Source organism: Neophocaena asiaeorientalis, unplaced genomic scaffold, assembly GCF_003031525.2.
Source record: "Neophocaena asiaeorientalis asiaeorientalis breed wild unplaced genomic scaffold, Neophocaena_asiaeorientalis_V1.1 scaffold961, whole genome shotgun sequence".
NCBI lineage: Eukaryota > Metazoa > Chordata > Mammalia > Artiodactyla > Phocoenidae > Neophocaena > Neophocaena asiaeorientalis.
This window is the reverse complement of record NW_020173916.1, coordinates 489,836-507,474: the sequence shown is the minus strand read 5'-3', so window position 1 is coordinate 507,474 and position 17,639 is coordinate 489,836.

Below are 17,639 nucleotides of genomic sequence, written 5' to 3'. Positions count from 1 at the left end.
TCCTCCTTTTTTGGCGTCCATGACAACGCATTCTGGTTCTGCTTGCACCTATCTGACTCATGGCCTCCTTGTAACGTCTGCCACAGGATTCAGGACTGGCCCCGACATGTGTAGACTCAATGGTACTCACTGGATTCCAATCCCTATTGCCCCAACTTCCCGGCCTTCACATCACTTCACCAGTGACATGTCCTTGTTATAACTGTCAGTGCGAGGTTCGATTTTTAGCAATGATATATATATTTTAAAAGATGATGACCTTATCATCATGTCACATTACATGATATAATTTTATTTATAAAAACATTAATATATTTACCCCTAAAGCAAGGAGAGCCATAGCGCGGGTTAGCAGAAAGGGTCTTGGTTTAATCATTTAAAAATGATAATAGTAACATTACCCTCAAAATCTTATGACGATTAAATGAGATAAAGGGGCTGGAGACACCAGAACCATGCCCGGTACACAGCAAGTCACGTGATACACGTTTGCTGAATCCAAATCTAAAGTCATTGAGTGTCCTTGGCCATTAAACAATTGGTCAGTTGCAAAAACTCAAAGTTAGTCAAGACAAGTAAAGCATCAGCCCAACAAATTGTCTGGTACACTCAGATCGAGGCCAGAGGTTAGTATCCCCTGGCGTATGTACCCAAGCACGCACGTGATGACATGGCAGTCCACCGTCTCTGGTGGGAGGCCCAGTGCTGGCCTCCATTCCTCTCTCCATGATTCCTGCCAGCAGCATGATGAGTACCAGTAGCAGCAAAGAGTTGGGAGAGCTGGAGCTTGAGTTCCCGTGGCTGGCAGGCAAGGCAGGCACGGAACACATTTGCTGCTGTTCCAGCCAGCGTGCCGGCAACATACTCCTCCCCCAGCTGTGATCCGGCGCAGATTAGCAAACCCCTTTATAAAGGTATCAAACAGCAACATCAAGAAAACCAGTGGCAGATGGACTGGAATTGGATTTCTGTAAGCAGTCATGTTGGCAGGACGCAGCCAGTCTTTGAGTGCCTCACGCACCACCCCCGACCCCCTCAAGATTGATGAGGTCACCATGGGACTTTGTGAATAGATGCAGGAGGTGAAACTGCCACATTTCTTTAGCTCCTCTTTTTTGGCTGTCAAGTGAAATTACCTAGTGTGGCTTTGGTAGGGCCCAAGGCAGTCACAAATTTAGCACACATTACACATATCCATTGCATCTCTTCTACCATGCCCCTTATTCAAAGTGGCATTTGATTGTATTGGGAAAGTATTTGTTCTTACGTAAGCTTCCTTAGACCATATAAAATATACTGTCACTACAATCTAACTGATACAGAGATGTTCACAGAATGTGATACTGATCTTTTTTATTTCAGGAGTGGCATTAATATATAACATTCTCCCATAATAGCATACAGCTTTTTTTTACATTTTCCTAAAAACATGTTTAAACACTTCCCTACATAGTCAATACACAATATGATGTAGGATACTTTTAGTCCAAAGGAATACAGCATGTCACATATTATCTTTCATGAGTCCTAAAGACGTATCTGTAAGACTTTAAGTGTCTCAAGCCATTCATCTGTCTAAATATAATCTCATTCACACTTTGTGGATTGCTGCATGGATTCAGTTTACATCCAGAGGAAGACACTAATGATGACATTTAAATCACAAGATACCAATTAACATCTGTGCTTCTTTTGTACAAACTACACAGATTCATTTCAAGTCAAGTTTTCACGCAATACTGACAAGCCAGAAACAGAGATACATCTTTAAACACGCGAAACAAAAGGCCAAGGGCGTTTTGTACCCTTTCTTTAATGTCACTGTAAATAAAGAGGCTGAGAAAAGCAGGCAGACAAGGAGTGAAAGGACAATGCAGGACTCAGAGAGGAAGAACTAAGGAACCAACATGCCTCTATTCTTCCAGGCCAGTCATTTCATCTCCAATTGTTGGAACAACATCAGGAAGTGTCACAACACAATACATGCAGACACATTTTCTCTGCAAATTGACTTGTTTCTGCATGCTTTCAAAAGAACGGACAAAAGGCAGACAATAACCATCACACAGAACCCCTCCGCCCAGAGGTCATGGGTCTCTCCAATTTTATTTGACTGGGGTGAGCAGTTTAAGACACACACTGCTACCCAAATACATGATGCAAAGTTGAGATCACAGTGTATACAGAGCTATTTTTATCTGCATTATGGTATAGTTTCCACATCACTAAATAGCTTGAAAAACATAAATTTAATATGTATATATAAAACACCATTATATGGATATACAAAGTTAAAAATAGGGTTTTAAAAAAACAATTGTATTCAATTTACTTTTTTAAAATTTAATTTATTTTTCTATACAGCAGGTTCTTATTAGTCATCCAATTTATACACAGCAGTGTATACATGTCAATCCCAATCTCCCAATTCATCATTTTATGGTTTCCTTCGCTGTGCAAAAGCTTTTAAGATTCACTAGGCTCCATTTGTTTATTTTTGTTTGTATTTCCATTACTCTAGGAGGTGGATCAAAAAAGATCTTGCTGTGATTTATGTCAAAGAGTGTTCTTCCTATGTTTTCCTCTAAGACTTTTATAGTGTCTGGTCTTACATTTAGGTCTATAATCCAGTTTGAGTTTATTTTTCTGTATGGTGTTAGGGAGTGTTCTAATTTCATTCTTTTACATGTAGCTGTCCAGTTTTCCCAGCACCACTTACTGAAAAGACTCTCTTTTCTCCACTGTATATCCTTGCGTCCTTTGTCATAGATTAGTTGACCATAGGTGCGTGGGTTTATCTCTGAGCTTCCTATCCTGTTCCATTGATCTATATTTCTGTTTTTGTGCCAGTACCATATTGTCTTGATGACTGTAGCTTTGTAGTATAGTCTGAAGTCAGGGAGTCTGATTCCTACAGCTCCGTTTTTTCCCCTCAAGACTGCTTTGGCTATTCAGGATCTTTTGTGTATCCATACAAATTTTAAGAGTTTTTGTTCTAGTTCTATAAAAAATGCCACTGTTAATTTGATAGGGATTGCATTGAATCTGTAGATTGCTACAGGGAGTGTAGTCATTTTCACAATGTTGATTCCTCCAATCCAAGAACAGGGTATATCTCTCCATCTGTTGGTATCATCTTTAATTTCTTTCATCAGTATCTTATAGTTTTCTGCATACAGGACATATGTCTCCCTAGGTAGATTTAGCCCTAGGTATTTTATTCTTTTTGTTGCAACAGTAAATGGGAGTGTTTCCTTAATTTCTCTTTTACATTTTTCCTCATTAGTGTATAGGAATGCAAGGGATTTCTGTGCATTAATTTTGTACCCTGAAACTTTACCAAATTCAGTGATGAGCTCTAGTAGTTTTCTGGTGGCGTCTTTAGGATTCTCTATCTATAGTATCATATCATCTGCAAAGAGTGACCGTTTTACTTCCTCTTTTCCAATTTATGTTCCTTTTATTTCTTTTTCTTCTCTGATTGCTGTGGTTAGGACTTCCAAAACTATGTTGAATAATAGTGGTGAAAGTGGACACATTTGTCTTATTCCTGGTCTTAGAGGAAATGCTTTCAGTGTTTCACCATTGAGAATGACGTTCGCTGTGGGTTTGTCGTATATGGCCTTTATTATGCTCAAGTAGGCTCCCTCTATGCCCACTTTCTGGAGAGATTTTATCATAAATGGGTGTGGACTTTTGCGAAAATCTTTTTCTCCATCTATTAAGATGATCATATGGTTTTTAATTCTTCAATCTGTTAATATGGTGTATCACACTGACTGATTTGCATATATTGAAGAATCCTTGCATCCCTGGGATAAATCCCACTTGATCATGGTGTATGATCCTTTTAATGTGTAGTTGGATTCTGTTTGCTAGTATTTTGTTGAGGATTTTTGCATCTATATTCATCAGTGATAATTGTCTGTAATATCCTTTTTTTGTAGTATCTTTCTCTGGTTTTGGTATCAGGGTGATGGTGGGCTCATATAACGAGTTTGGGAGTGTTCCTTCCTCTGCAGTTTTTTAGAAGTGTTTGAGAAGGATGGGTGTTAGCTCTTCTCTAAATGTTTGATAGACTTCATCTGTGAAGCCATCTGGTCCTGGACTTTTGTTTGTTGGAAGATGTTTAATCACAGTTTCAATTTCATTACTTGTGATTTGTCTGTTCATAGTTTCTATCTGTTCCTGGTTCAGTCTTGGCAGGGTATACCATTCTAAGAATTTGTCCATTTCTTCCAGGTTGTCCATTTTATTGGCATAGAGTTGCTTGTAGTAGTCTCTTAGGATGCTTTGTATTTTGGCGGTGTCTGTTGTAACTTCTCCTTTTTCATTTCTAATTTTATTGTCCTGTCTTCCAGGTCACTTATGTGTTCTTCTGCCTCAGTTATTCTGCTATTGATTCCTTCTAGTGTATTTTTCATTTCAGTTACTGTATTGTTCATCTCTGTTTGTTTGTTCTTTAATTCTTCTAGATCTTTGTTAAAGATTTCTTGCATCTTCTTGATCTTTGCCTCCAATCTTTTCCCAAGGTCTTGGATCATCTTCACTATCATTATTCTGAATTCTTTATCCAGAAGGTTGCCTATCTCCACTTCATTTAGTTGTTTTTCTGGGGTTTTATCTTGTTACTTCATGTGGTACATATCCCTCTGCCTTTTCATCTTGTCTATCTTTCTGTGAATGTGGTTTTTGTTCCATAGGCTGCAGGATTGTAGTTCGTCTTGCTTCTGCGTCTCTCCTGTGGTGGATGAGGCTATCTAAGAGGCTTGTGCAATTTTCCTGATGGGAGGGAGTGGTGGTGAGTAGAGGTCTACTTTTTTCTTTTTTTAAAGGAACTTTTTTTTTTTTTGGCTGCGTTGGGTCCTCGTTGCTGTGCGCCAGCTTTCTCTAGTTGTGGCGAGCGGGGGCTACACTTCGTTGTGGTGTGCAGGCTGCTCATTGCAGTGGCTTTTCTTGTTGCGGAGCACGGTCTCTAGGCGTGCGGGATCAGTAGTTGTGGTGCGTGGGCTCCGTAGTTGTGGCTTGCATGCTCTAGAGCACAGGCTCAGTAGTTGTGGCTCTCGGGCTTAGTTGTCCGCGGCATGTGGAATCTTCCCAGACCAGGGATCGACCCTACGAACCTGCATCCCCTGCATCGGCAGGCAGACTCTCAACCACTGTGCCACCAGGGAAGCCCCCTTCAATTTACTTTTGATTTGGCTAGGAGACTGGAAGCTTGGCAGTGGTGAAAGCAGTCACATAAACAAATAGTGATCCTTGACTTTTATTTTTCTTTTGCAACTGTACGGAATGCCTTGGGAATCACTGGCATTGTGGCAAAAGAGCAATCAGACACCTGTGCTATGAGAAAGATGAAGACCGAATGATGATGGCCCAAATCTCTTGTCATTCCATCTCTCGTTATAGGTCCCAAGAAGGTCCATGCTATGTTTAGGTGAAAGCTGAAGTAAAAGTGTTTGTGAGTGTGTGTGTGTGTGTGTGTGTGCACGTGCGTGCATGAGTGTGTGTGTGTTGCCCAGAGGAAGGGTGTGATCATGGAGTGTGATCAAAGAAGTTCTGCTTTAATCTGTTTTATATACATCAGGCTCATGGATAGCATTTTTTGAGTAAAAGAAGGTTCTGCTGCCAAACACATAAGTGCAAACATACACACACACACGCACACACACAGACATACACACATATACAGATACATAAAATATCAGTAAAATAAAAATGTGAGAAGCACTGGTGTGGGAGAAAGAACACAGTATTGGAGCCTGTGGACTGGGTTCACATCCTAGGTCAATCATGTTAGCAGCTATATGACCTTAATGAAATCATTTTTTCTTTCCAAGTCTGAAATTTCCTGATCTGTAAAGTGGAGACAAAATATCCACCTCATAGGATTATTATATGCATTAATGAATAATACGCAAGAAAACACATACCCAAGCACTAGGTACCTAGTGCATAGTTGGTACTTAATATACACTAGCTGAGCCTGAATTTACCTGCTTAGCGGTCCCAGAAAAGATGAAATTAGAAGGACATCATCATGAAGTCAACTTGTCAGATTCAGTCTACATATAATACTGCACGTAATCTTAAATACTATCAAGCAATTAGCTCAATGGTTTAGACAAGGGCTGGGCAAACTTTTTCTGCAAAGGTCAGATAGTAAATATTTCTGGCTTTGCACGCCATATCGTCTGTCACAACTATTCAACTGTGCCATCGTAGTGCAAAAGCAGCAATAGACTATATGTAAACAAATGGGCAAGGTCCAATAAAACTTTACTTAAAAAAAAATAGTTAGTGGTCTGCCTGCAGGCTCTACTTTGCCAACCCTGGTTTTGACAAGCACATAAGGTAAGCCTGGCAAGGAATTTGGGGAAACAAGAGTACAAAATCCTCAATGGAACTTGTCTTACAAATAAGAAAGAAGGGATGAACTTGGATACCAAGGAGTCCGGTGGGAGAGATAGAAGTTGTATTCTTGTTGAAGTTGTATTCTTGCCCCAGTGAATTATTGGGTTATTCTTAACCCAGTAAGAATTATTGGGTTATTCTTAACCCAATAATAAGTGACATTCTAGATGAGGGTTAAGGCTCATCAACTTGTGTCAATGGCAACCAACGTGGACCCTCTTACTAGGAAGCCACAGGTCCTCCAACAATCCTACCAGATACTCTGCTGGCAGCGACATGCAATTCACCAGTGTTTTTGTCTGTATGTGCCTGCCCACCCCCGTGTGTGACTCAGGCATCCTTTTTGGTTATGCATCGCTATTAAAAAAAAAAAAAACACCCAAACTAGTGGCTCCAAACAACAATTTACTACATTATCTCACAGTTCTGCGGATTAACTGGGCTAACTTAAGAGTACTTACTTGGGGTCTCTCTGGCAGCTACAGTCAGATGGAGGCTGATGTCCTCCAAAGTTTCACCTGGGCTGGATGTCCAAGATGGGCTTTTCACTCATGTGTCTGGCACCTCAGCCGGGATGGCTGGAGCAGCTGGGCGCTGGGCAGACATCTCTCTCTCTCTCTCTCTCTCCACGTGGACTCACTATCTGAGCTCCCTGCAGCATGAGGAACTAGAGCAGTTGGATTTCTTACCTGGTACCTAGCTTCTCCCAGAATGAGCACTGCAAGAGACTCAGACCAGTGTGGCTCCAAGGCTTCTTATGATCTAGTCTAGAGAGTCATCAGTGTCACTTCCACCGAATTCTAACGGGCAAAGGCCAGCCCAGGTTCAAAGGGAGGGCCTACATGCAAGGAAGCATTATTCATCTGGATGCCATCTTTGGAAACTAGGTGCCACAGGCATGTCAAAAGTTTACCATTTTGAAGATCAAGTTTCTGGACCTGTTCTTGGCTGACTTATTTAAACGTCTGAAGTCAAATCAGATCACAAACTCTAAGCTTACTCGATCTCCTCATAAATGTGTGTTTCCCTAGACAATTTGGCTACGGAGTACAACGTGTCAGAAGTTTTGATCAAAGTCTCCTCACCTTCCTAAGGAACACGCAGAGCCCCTTTACAATAAAGATGTAAAATGTCTTCAAAGAAGCTGCAGATAGCTTAAAGACATTTTTAAAAACTGACCTTTGAGGTGAAAAGCAATCACTGCTCAAGATTCTAGTCACAAAGCCTGTTTGAGGGTAAATCCAAAGCAAGAGGATAACGGTTCCTAGATTATTCAACAAAAATAGCGGAAAATATAAACCAGAATCACAAGGGATCTTACAGAACACCTAATTCACTTTCCCACACAAGGAAGGTGCCCTTTCCGCAATAAGTTCTAGGGAACTGATCTTCAACCAACTACTCTATTCCATGAAAAAACGATTTGCATGCATTATTTCATTAACTCATCACAACACCCCTATAAGGTCATTATAAAGAAGGCAGTAGCACTATTCCCATTTTACAGGTAAGGAAATTGAGGCTCAGATAAGTTAAGTGATTTGCCCAAGGAAACATGTAGGAATTGGCAACAATAGGATCTAAAGCCCATTCTGGCTGATGTCAAGTCCAGCGCTTTCTTCCACTATGCCACCCTGCTCGTCTGGCCAGCCAGCATCTGTACCTATGAAGTAATCAACCATTCTCTCATGAAATGGCCTGTTCCAATACTGGGCAGTTCTAACGATCAGGGGGAAATGCTTCCTTAGTGAACATTTACCCCAACAGTTTTTGTGTTCCATCAAGAGAAGCCTTTCCTGCAGGGATTCTTAGTCTCAGAGGGCATGGCTGGGTTTCAGTGGGACCATAATTCCTTGAAAGAATATGTAAATTGTACTGTTTACAAGCATTATTCATGGCAGTGGGTCTACAACTTTGATCAAATTCTCAAAGAAGATGACACAAAAATATTCAGGAGCAACCAATCTATAAAGAAAGCAGAGCTGTGTCCGATGGGAGCGGATGAGCTGTCTAGTCATAAAGACCCTGGTCTTCACAAGTTCACATTCCACTTGGAGAGATAGAAAACGCAGCTGTGCAACCACAGCAGGTATAAAAAATACAGTTCACAATCAATAGGTCCCTACCCTTGCATGGATATGTAACAGAGCTGAGCAAATGTTTCCCCCACAAATTATTTTGGCCATAAAATCATTTCTTTAAATGAAATCTCATGCTGATTTCAAATACAGGTTGCAGATAAAAAGAGAACTTCTCTGGTCAAAGGAACGAAAGGTTCCCCACAGCCTTGTCCGTTCACAGTCTTTCTTTAGCACCTATCTCCCACCAACTTCCTCTCTATGAAGCCCTGGATACCCCTCCAGAGTACACCTATAGGGTCTTTGGAGAAGAGTTTGAAAACCAAGTGTAGCTCTGAGGGTGGTCTCTCAGAGCCCATTTCCTTCTATACTTTCCTGTAGCCTTAGGTCTCTGTATTGTACCTAATTACCAAACGAGCTTTCCATGTGTTCCTAGCTAGGTTACACCAGAAGTTGAGAGCGAATGGCATAAAAGACATGCCAAGAAGGAAAGAGAAGAAGAACCCTCAGAAGCCACAGACAAAGGAGGACTTGGCTTAGACATCGGGAGACATAGGTAGGAAGGAAGGCGTCAGCCAAGCTGCCGAGGAGCCTAAGGAGTTTTGATACATTGGCAGCAGCAAGTGGGAGCTCATATCTGCACTTTGCCGCTCACCGCTTCCTGCTCTCCCGGGGTCTGAGTGACAGAGGAACCATGACAACAGGGATGGATGGATGTTTCTTTACTCGTTTCTCTACCACCTTCCTGGCTTCACTCAATAACCTTGCAGTCTCAGGAGGGAGATCGCACACATTTCAAAAGAACAGCGGAGGACTTCAATGGACTTTCTGTTCTTTTTTGAAATTTCGTGGAGGCAAGGAAGAATCGGGCTTATTTGTCAGCTCTCCTTCCCCGGCCTGGTGAAATAATTAGAAGACCAGAGTCAGAGTATCTGATTATACTCGGAAAGAAATGTGGTTGATATTCAGGGGCTAATGTGGAGAGATCCGTGGGCCTTCGTCTTCCCCTCAGCTCTGCAGGGAAACTTTCAGTCTGCGTATGGATTACATCAAAGCAGAGCAAAACCGGAGTTTCTGGCAGCTATGCTTTATTAAACAAATCAATTTTATTTGGAAAGGTAAGTTACATGACATTCTTTTTTCTGTATCTTTTTTGAAGAAAGGTACTGTGTAAATAAGTAATGTTAATAATAACAATAAAAGTGTTCAAATTCATGCACAAACTTTGAGAAAGAAAGGGGAACGAAAGCCAGAACATTTAGACTTATTCATCCCAATGGGGGTATATCTCTCTTGGACATTTGAATTTAACAAATCTTTATCAATCACGTACTAGGTATGAGATAACTTTCACCAGGGGTCATGAGGCTTACATTACTGTCCCATTTTAGAAACGAGGAAATCAAGGCTAAGAGTGATCAACCAACTTGCCCGAAGGAACACTGTTGGGTAACAGAAAGGTAAGAAATTTCACTTCCAAAGAACCCTCCGATACACCATCCGCTTTCTCACAGGAAAATACACGAAATCTTATTGGCACAAAAAGTCACGTAAATGCACATTTCATGACACCCACTCCTGTGCTTCTACCCACAACTGTCGTATTCCAGGCACCGTCTACTTCATGACCAAATGACTGCAGCACAGGGTAAAGCCCCCAGAAGCCCCTTCGAGTTGTGGAAATAGTCATCTTGGAAACAGTCAAGCTCCCAACTGATGTGACCTTTTCTTGCATAGAGCAAGTGTTAACTAAAAGTGAAAGTTAGTTTCGGAAGAGCTGATTTCTCTCCATTGTTGCATGTCTTATTACCCCTCACATAATGTCTCAAGAGCAGGGGAGAGGAATGTTCAGCGACAGGGTCCACATGCTGTCTGAGCATTGCCTTCTCTCCCTGAAAGATTATGACTGTCCTGCTCCAAAAACCACTCCTCTCAGCATTATCAACATTTACCAAGTGCCTTCCAAACAAGGAAACACACACATTATAATCACAGTAGCAAACTCCACGTACTGAGTACTTACTCTGTGCTAGCCACTGTGGTAAGTGCTAGAAATTCAGTGACAAAGACAGTATCCTGGAGCCTACATTCTAGGAGGGGACACAGAGGTTAATCAGGTGATCACCACTCAGTAGGAGAAGTAGCCGAACAGGAAAAGAAGCTCCAGCAAGGAAACAAGTCTGGACACTCAGGGAGAATTGCCAGCAGGAAGAAACATCTAAGTTGAAACATGGCAAGAATGAGGGAAGTTAGCTAGGTGAATGGGGAAAGGAGGGGGAGAATATGATCCTGACAGAAGGAACGGTACGTGTGAAGGACCAGAAGCAAGAGAATGTTCTAGAAACTGAAAGAAGTGCATTATGACTGAAGTTGGCAGTGCAGGGGGAAGTGGGGGGAGGGAGATGGTTTGAGAGCTGAAGAGGTAAACAGGGGCCCATTCTCAGAAGGCACTAAAGCCAATGGCTTATTCTTTGGTCGCCATGATTCACGGGTGGTAATTGTGGAATTTCAAGTGCCTTGAATACTGGGCTGATTTTTCATAAATACTTGCTTTGTTGATTTTTCTACTCCTTCTATTTATTCTGCTTAAAGAAAAGCCCTCTGAAGACAGATTGGTTTTCTGAAAAAAATCAATGTTTTTCTCATGTTGTGGAGGGGTGGAATTAAACATTATTTCTGGGACTTCCCTGGGGGCGCAGTGGTTAAAAATCCACCTGCCAATGCAGGGGACATGGGTTCAAGCCCAGGTCCGGGAAGATCCCACATGCCGCGGAGCAACTACGCCCGAGTGCCACAACTACTGAGCCTGCGCTCTACAGCCTGTGAGCCACACCTACTGAGCCCACGCGCCTAGAGCCCGTGCTCTGCAACAAGAGAAGCCACCGCAACGAGAAGCCCGCACACCGCAATGAAGAGTTGCCCCCGCTCGCCATAACTAGAGAAAGCCCGCGCAACAACAAAGACCCAACACAGCCAAAAATAAATAAAATTTTTTAAAAATTATTTCTTAAATTTACTTGTTTCAATGCTTTAAAAGATTGCTAACATTCCTCTTCAGTTAAAAAGTAAAAGATGTATGGGCATGTTTTTATAATACCATCACCAAGGACAACGTATGCTATTATCTCTGCATCAAGAATGGCCAGTGCAGTGCCATTTGTGGTATCTACTGCATGAAAATATCCCATGGCAGTGAAGAGACCCATTATAAACACTGTATGGCACTGGTCTGTCTTTCCATCATCTCGCCACCTACCAATCCATCTTTTGCCTCATTTTGAAGATCATTCAAAACAGCCCCAATAAATACACAATGTGATTTTTTAAAATTAATTAATTAATTTGGTTGTGCCAGGTCTTAGTTGCGGCATGCATGTGGGATCTAGTTCCTTGACCAGGGATCAAACCCAGGCCCCCTGCACTGGGAGCATGGAGTCTTATCCACTGCACCACCAGGGAAGTCCCGGCAATGTAATTTTTTAAAACAGGTAAAGAAATTGAGGAAGGGTAAATCAAAATGTGTCACTAAGATCAAGTGTAGATCAGAATTGCACTCAGAACTACACACCATGAAGTCCTATTTAGATGTCAGAGAACGACCCAAACTAGGGACTTCCCTGGCGGTCTAGTGGTTAACATTCCATGCTTCCATTACAGAGAGTGTGGGTTCAATTCCTAGTCGGGGAACTAAGATCCCACATGCCACGCAGTGTGGCTATAAAAGGAAAAAACAATTTTTTTAAAGAGACGACCCAAACTAGATTCTGACCTTTCCAGTGGCCAAAGCAATTAGACCCAATCAGTTTTAACAGTGATCCGCTCAGAATCACTAGAGGGAGGGAGCAGGGTTTTGGGAAAATTATCCTCACCCTAGAAAGATTAACTTCCTGAGAGTGGGGATATTTCTAGTATGTAGTTATGGTTGTGTACTTCAGTAGATGTGACCATTGAATAACAAAATTCCAAATCTCCATAAATTAGAAAACACATTAGTTGCTCATAAGAAACACTGCTTTTCCTGGCAATGAGGATGGAGAGAACAGCCTCCCTCCCGTGGGTTCTTCTAAAGGGTATAGAATGGGATATGGTGGACAGTTCTTTCAAAACCATCCCTCCCATCAACACGATGACAGGCTTCTGACGAAGAGCTCCAGTAGTGCCCTCCATGGGCGATCCAGCGCCTCGTGCTGAGGTACAATTGAAAGAAGGTGAGCTTAGGAGGTTTGAGGTGCATTTCAGGGACACAGTTCTCAGATATACTCACTTCATTCAGAAAGAGCATTTCTAGAGGAGCAGACAGAAAAAATATAGTTTCTTCACCCACTACCCCCAAAAGAGAAGCCCTTTTGAAACTCGGGCACATTTCTCAGCCCCCAGGCAAAGCAACAGCTCAATGTGCAATAATTCTGGATGATATATTTAAGGTATTGGAGATATAAAATGTCCTTTGTTTGCCAAGGGACCAGTAAGTAAACCTTCAAAGGCATTTTTATGTCAAGCAAATACTTAAGGATCACAGAGAAACTCACTAGTGATCTGTGGAATAATAGTACACCTGACCTACGAAATAGGGGAAGATTGGAGAATTATACTGATTCTGACCTTTACTAATGCAACAGAAACACCCTGGCTTCACAAATATGTTTAAGCCGCCTGGGTGATGGAGCTCCAACTCTTATAATCCACTTTAAAAATCAAATAGCAGCCCAGATGCTGTCAAATTCATGACATTCTGCTGCTTCTCACAGCCACCCTCTGCTTGGAAGCTGGAAGGCCAGGCCTCCAGGGTCTCTCCCAAATCTGGTCTTCCTCCCTTTCTCTGAGTTCCATGGGGTTTGATCGCCACAGGGTCTCTGCTTCTTCTTATCTTCTACAGTGGCAACTTGCAGAATGTTCCACCAGTATTTTCGAACATCTTTTTGAGCCCCAGGATTGTGTATGCATGTGTATGTGTGAAATCTAACCTGGAAGTCAAATATTTAAAAAATAAATACATGTAGAATTTCTCTGGTTGAAGGCACCCCATCATCCCATCATCTCCTGTAAAACACCTTAGGTCTCTGGGGGCTCAGCTTGAGACCACAGCCTCGCAACAAGCACGGGTTCAGATGAGGGCTGATGCCCTGAAACTGAAGGCAGACTCAGATCCCGTGGCAGAATATATTAGCTCTAATAAAGGCAGCCTTTTTTTACCATCTTTGGATGGGTTGGCCACTTTACTCTTCCCCACCTATTTGTCCCCTAACTCCTTGTGACATGGCTTCCTTTGGCCACCTCTCTACAGTAGAAAGTGTGCTGTTGAGTGAAAAGGACACTGGCCCTGGGTTCCATCTCCAGCTGCCTCCTTTCCTAGCTCTGCACAAGTCTCTTCAAATCTCTGACCCTCACTTTCCCTCTCTATGCGCTGAAGGAAAGAACTCCTTCCTCAAGAGTTGCTGTGAGTATTAAAGGAGGTGATGTTTGTGAACCTGCTTGTAGATCTGAAAAATACTATAGAAATAGAAGGTTATGCTATTCATTTCCTATCACTGCTGTAAAAAAAAAAAGACCATAAACTTAGTGTCTGAAAAGACACAAAATTCTTCTCTTGCAATTCTGGAGGTCAAAACTCCAAAATAGGTCTCATTGGGCTAAACTCCAGGCATCAGCAGGGCTGTGTTCCTTCTGGAAGTTCTAAGGGAGAATTCACTTCCTTGACTTTCCCAGCTTCTAAAGGCGGCCCGCATTCCTTGGCTCGTGACGGCACATCACTCTGACCTCCGCTTCAGTTTCCACATCGCCCTCTCTGAATTTCCTGCCCCCCCCTTTTCCTTATAAAAATCCTTCTGATTACATTGGGCCCACCCAGACAACCTAGGATAATCTTCCCATCTCAAAATCTTTAACTTAATCACACCAGCAAAGTCCCTTTACCATGTACGTTAATACATGCATATGTTCCTGGGTTACGTGGGAGACATGGGAGGGGGCACTATTTAGCCTAGCACAGATCCATGTCAGATACTTATCTTTCCAGATCTATGCTCCATCCCTCTCCACCGTGCTCTGTGCTCCAGAAGGCTGACCTCCAATGGACTATAATCCATTCGGTTCCCTTCCCCTCTGGATTCCAGTTGGGTTTGGCCAATAGGAGGCACTGGCAAGAGAGTGAATGAAGGGTGAGGGGTATGTATCCCCACTGCCAGATTCCTTGGTGCTAGGCTACAGGCTGGTGGTCCCTGTGTTCCTCCACCAAAGACCACAGCTCTGTCCAAACAGCTGGTGCCCTCTCCAGGCTCTGCGGCCACCCCCTGCCCCAGCTTCATCAGGACAGGGGGTGATAATAACTCCCAGCTGCTGTTTGCCCTGGACGGTGCCCCCTCCCTTGTTGGTTTCCTTTAGTTGTTAACCCTAAACTCTGACCACAGCTTTGTAAATAGTCCTTTCATTAAATTATCCTCTAATTACTCCCTTGGGTGCACGGCTTGTCTCCTGCTGGGACCCTAACTGATAAAAATACCAAAAGTACTTTTAGAAAGCTTACCAGGATCACCGTCTATAAACCTTCTTGCCTGCCCTCACCCCCTTGACCTCTCTAGAATATTTGATGCTGTCAACAGCTCTTCCTTACTTTTCTAAATACAGTATAGGTATATTCTTTCAAAATAATCAGGACATTGGGCTTCTTTTAGCTCTTTGAACAGGCCAACCTCTTCCCACACTATTCTACATGCTGTTCCCTCTGGCGGTAATGCTCTTCCATTGCTAGTTCCTTCTCAGCATTGAGATCTCAGTTTAGATGTCATCTCTTAAAAGAAGTCCTCCCTGTTCCTTCGCTTTAAAAGTAAGCAACTATTGGTCACTACAGTAGCACTGTTTGTTTCCTTCATAACATTTTCACCATCTGGGCTTAATTAATTAATTAATTTTTTGTCTCCAGGAGAGTTAAGGGATGTCTATCTTGTTCTCCACTTGTGCCCAGGGCTGAGCACAAGACCTTACAACACATGACAGTGAACGAAGTCAGAAGAGCAGAAGAATATGTTGCACGCAGTGTCATTAAATTTTTTTATCTCACTTAATCCGTAGAACAGTCATGTGGATAAGTAGATATTCAATTCCATTTGCAGAAAGGAAGCCAATCCTCCGTGAAAGTAAGTAATCTGCTGAATGTTAATCAGCTAGTAAGCTTGGAACAGAGATTTGAAACCAGGCATCCTTTACTCCGTGGCTCTTTCTAGTAATAGCTAACGTTTCTTGAGCACTTACTTTGTGCCAGGCCTGTACGAAGTGCTTTACAGACATCCTCTCATTTTAATGCTCACAACAACCCAAGAAAGAGGTAATAATCATTATCCTTAATTAACAATGAGGAAACTGAGGCTCAGAGAGGTGAAATGACTAGCGGGAGGTCACACAGCTAGGAAGCAGTGGAGTTGAGGTGAGTCTAGTTGGGTCTGACACCCTTTCCTTTGCACCAAGAAGTGCTAGCCCCCTTAGAACAGAGTTAGAAAACCTAACGCCTAGAATAAGGTAAGGCTTAACCTAGAAACGACTTATTCCAGTATTTCCCAGACAGGATGAAAGAGGAAGTGTTAGGCTTATTCCTGGAAACAACAGCCTGCTGTAACCAGAGGAGGGAGAAGGCAGAGAATTTCAGCTCCTATTTCGCTTCTATACTCTCCATCAGAGGTAATGAGCCGACCATTGGAAAAGGCAACACAAAGGTAGTTTATTGGAGAAAGGGAGGGGCAGGGCCAAGTCGGGCAAGGAGGCTGGAAAAGCAGCCCTGGCTATCCTAAGGCATTTCAACTGAACTGGGATAGAAGCTTCAGGAAAGCAGGGATGTTGTTTTGTTCACCCTGTTATCCCTAGAACAGCAACTGGCACATCGCACGCACTACGTCCATGTTTTAGGAATGAATTAAGCGAGTCTCCTGACCCACTTAGATGACACCACAGGCACAGAGAGCGCGTGTAGATTCGATTTCCGAGTGACCCTTTGTAAATTGAGGGAAGGAGGAGAATGTGAGCCATGTCCGAAGACTAGGGATGGGCCATCAATTTTCCAAAAGGTTGACTATTTACATTTTCAAGCAAATTAAACTAGATCAATGGGATACTTTCCCAGAGCAGTTTGTTTAACAGGGTGGCTTGGGAGAACTTTGCTGTGAGGAACCCCAGTGTTCACTATCATCTTTTGTTCTATTAATTAAGCATTTACTGTGTGTAGGGGCTGTACTAAGTGTTTCTAGTGCTGTATCTCATTTCATCCTCATAAAAGCCCTATAAGGCAAGTACTCTCATTATTCTCTTTTCACCGGTGAGGAAAGTGAGGCACAGGGAAGTTGAGTACCTTGTCCTGGTCTGACTCCAAAGCCCAGCCACAAAATAGCCCCATCTCATCACTGTAGTAAAGAAACCTGCCAAGATAGTTAGAGACACTCTCCAGTCATATGGGTTAACTATGAGACTCAGAAAATAAAGAACTCAGTTCACTGAAGCGTTAACTATGTGAGGGGCTGGCAGTTTAGAAATGGAGGGCAAGAGAGGTGTTCAGCAGCTAGGAAGAGAAGGCAGATTAGATTGGCAACACCAAAGGACACTTAAGAACCAAAATCCTTGGAGGGGGTTAGGGGATGAGGAGGGGAGATCAAGACTTGACTAAGAAAACAGAAGTTCAGACAACCTTCAGTAGACTAATACAATGTGTATGCTGACAGAGCAAGGGTTTCTTTTAAATCCCCTATTATGTGAAATAGAATGGGCAGATCTATTTTCTATCATAACACATTTAAATGAATAGAATAGCACTCTTGAGAGGATTAGCTAGGATTAGAACGTGCATACAAAAGCACTGATGCTCATGTATGGTGAGCTGATTGGAACAAGAATTTCAATCTGAGTTTCTTCTGCAGGATGGACTTCTCCCACTGACACCTAAAATTATATTCTGGATGACTTTCTTTTTTTTTTTTAATTTTATTTATTTTTTAAATTTATTTTTGACTGTGTTGGGTCTTCGTTTCTGTGCGAGGGCTTTCTCTAGTTGCGGCAAGTGGGGGCCACTCCTCATCGCGGTACGTGGGCCTCTCACCATCGCGGCCCCCCCCGCCCCCCGCTGCGGAGCACAGGCTCCAGACACGCAGGCTCAGCAATTGTGGCTCA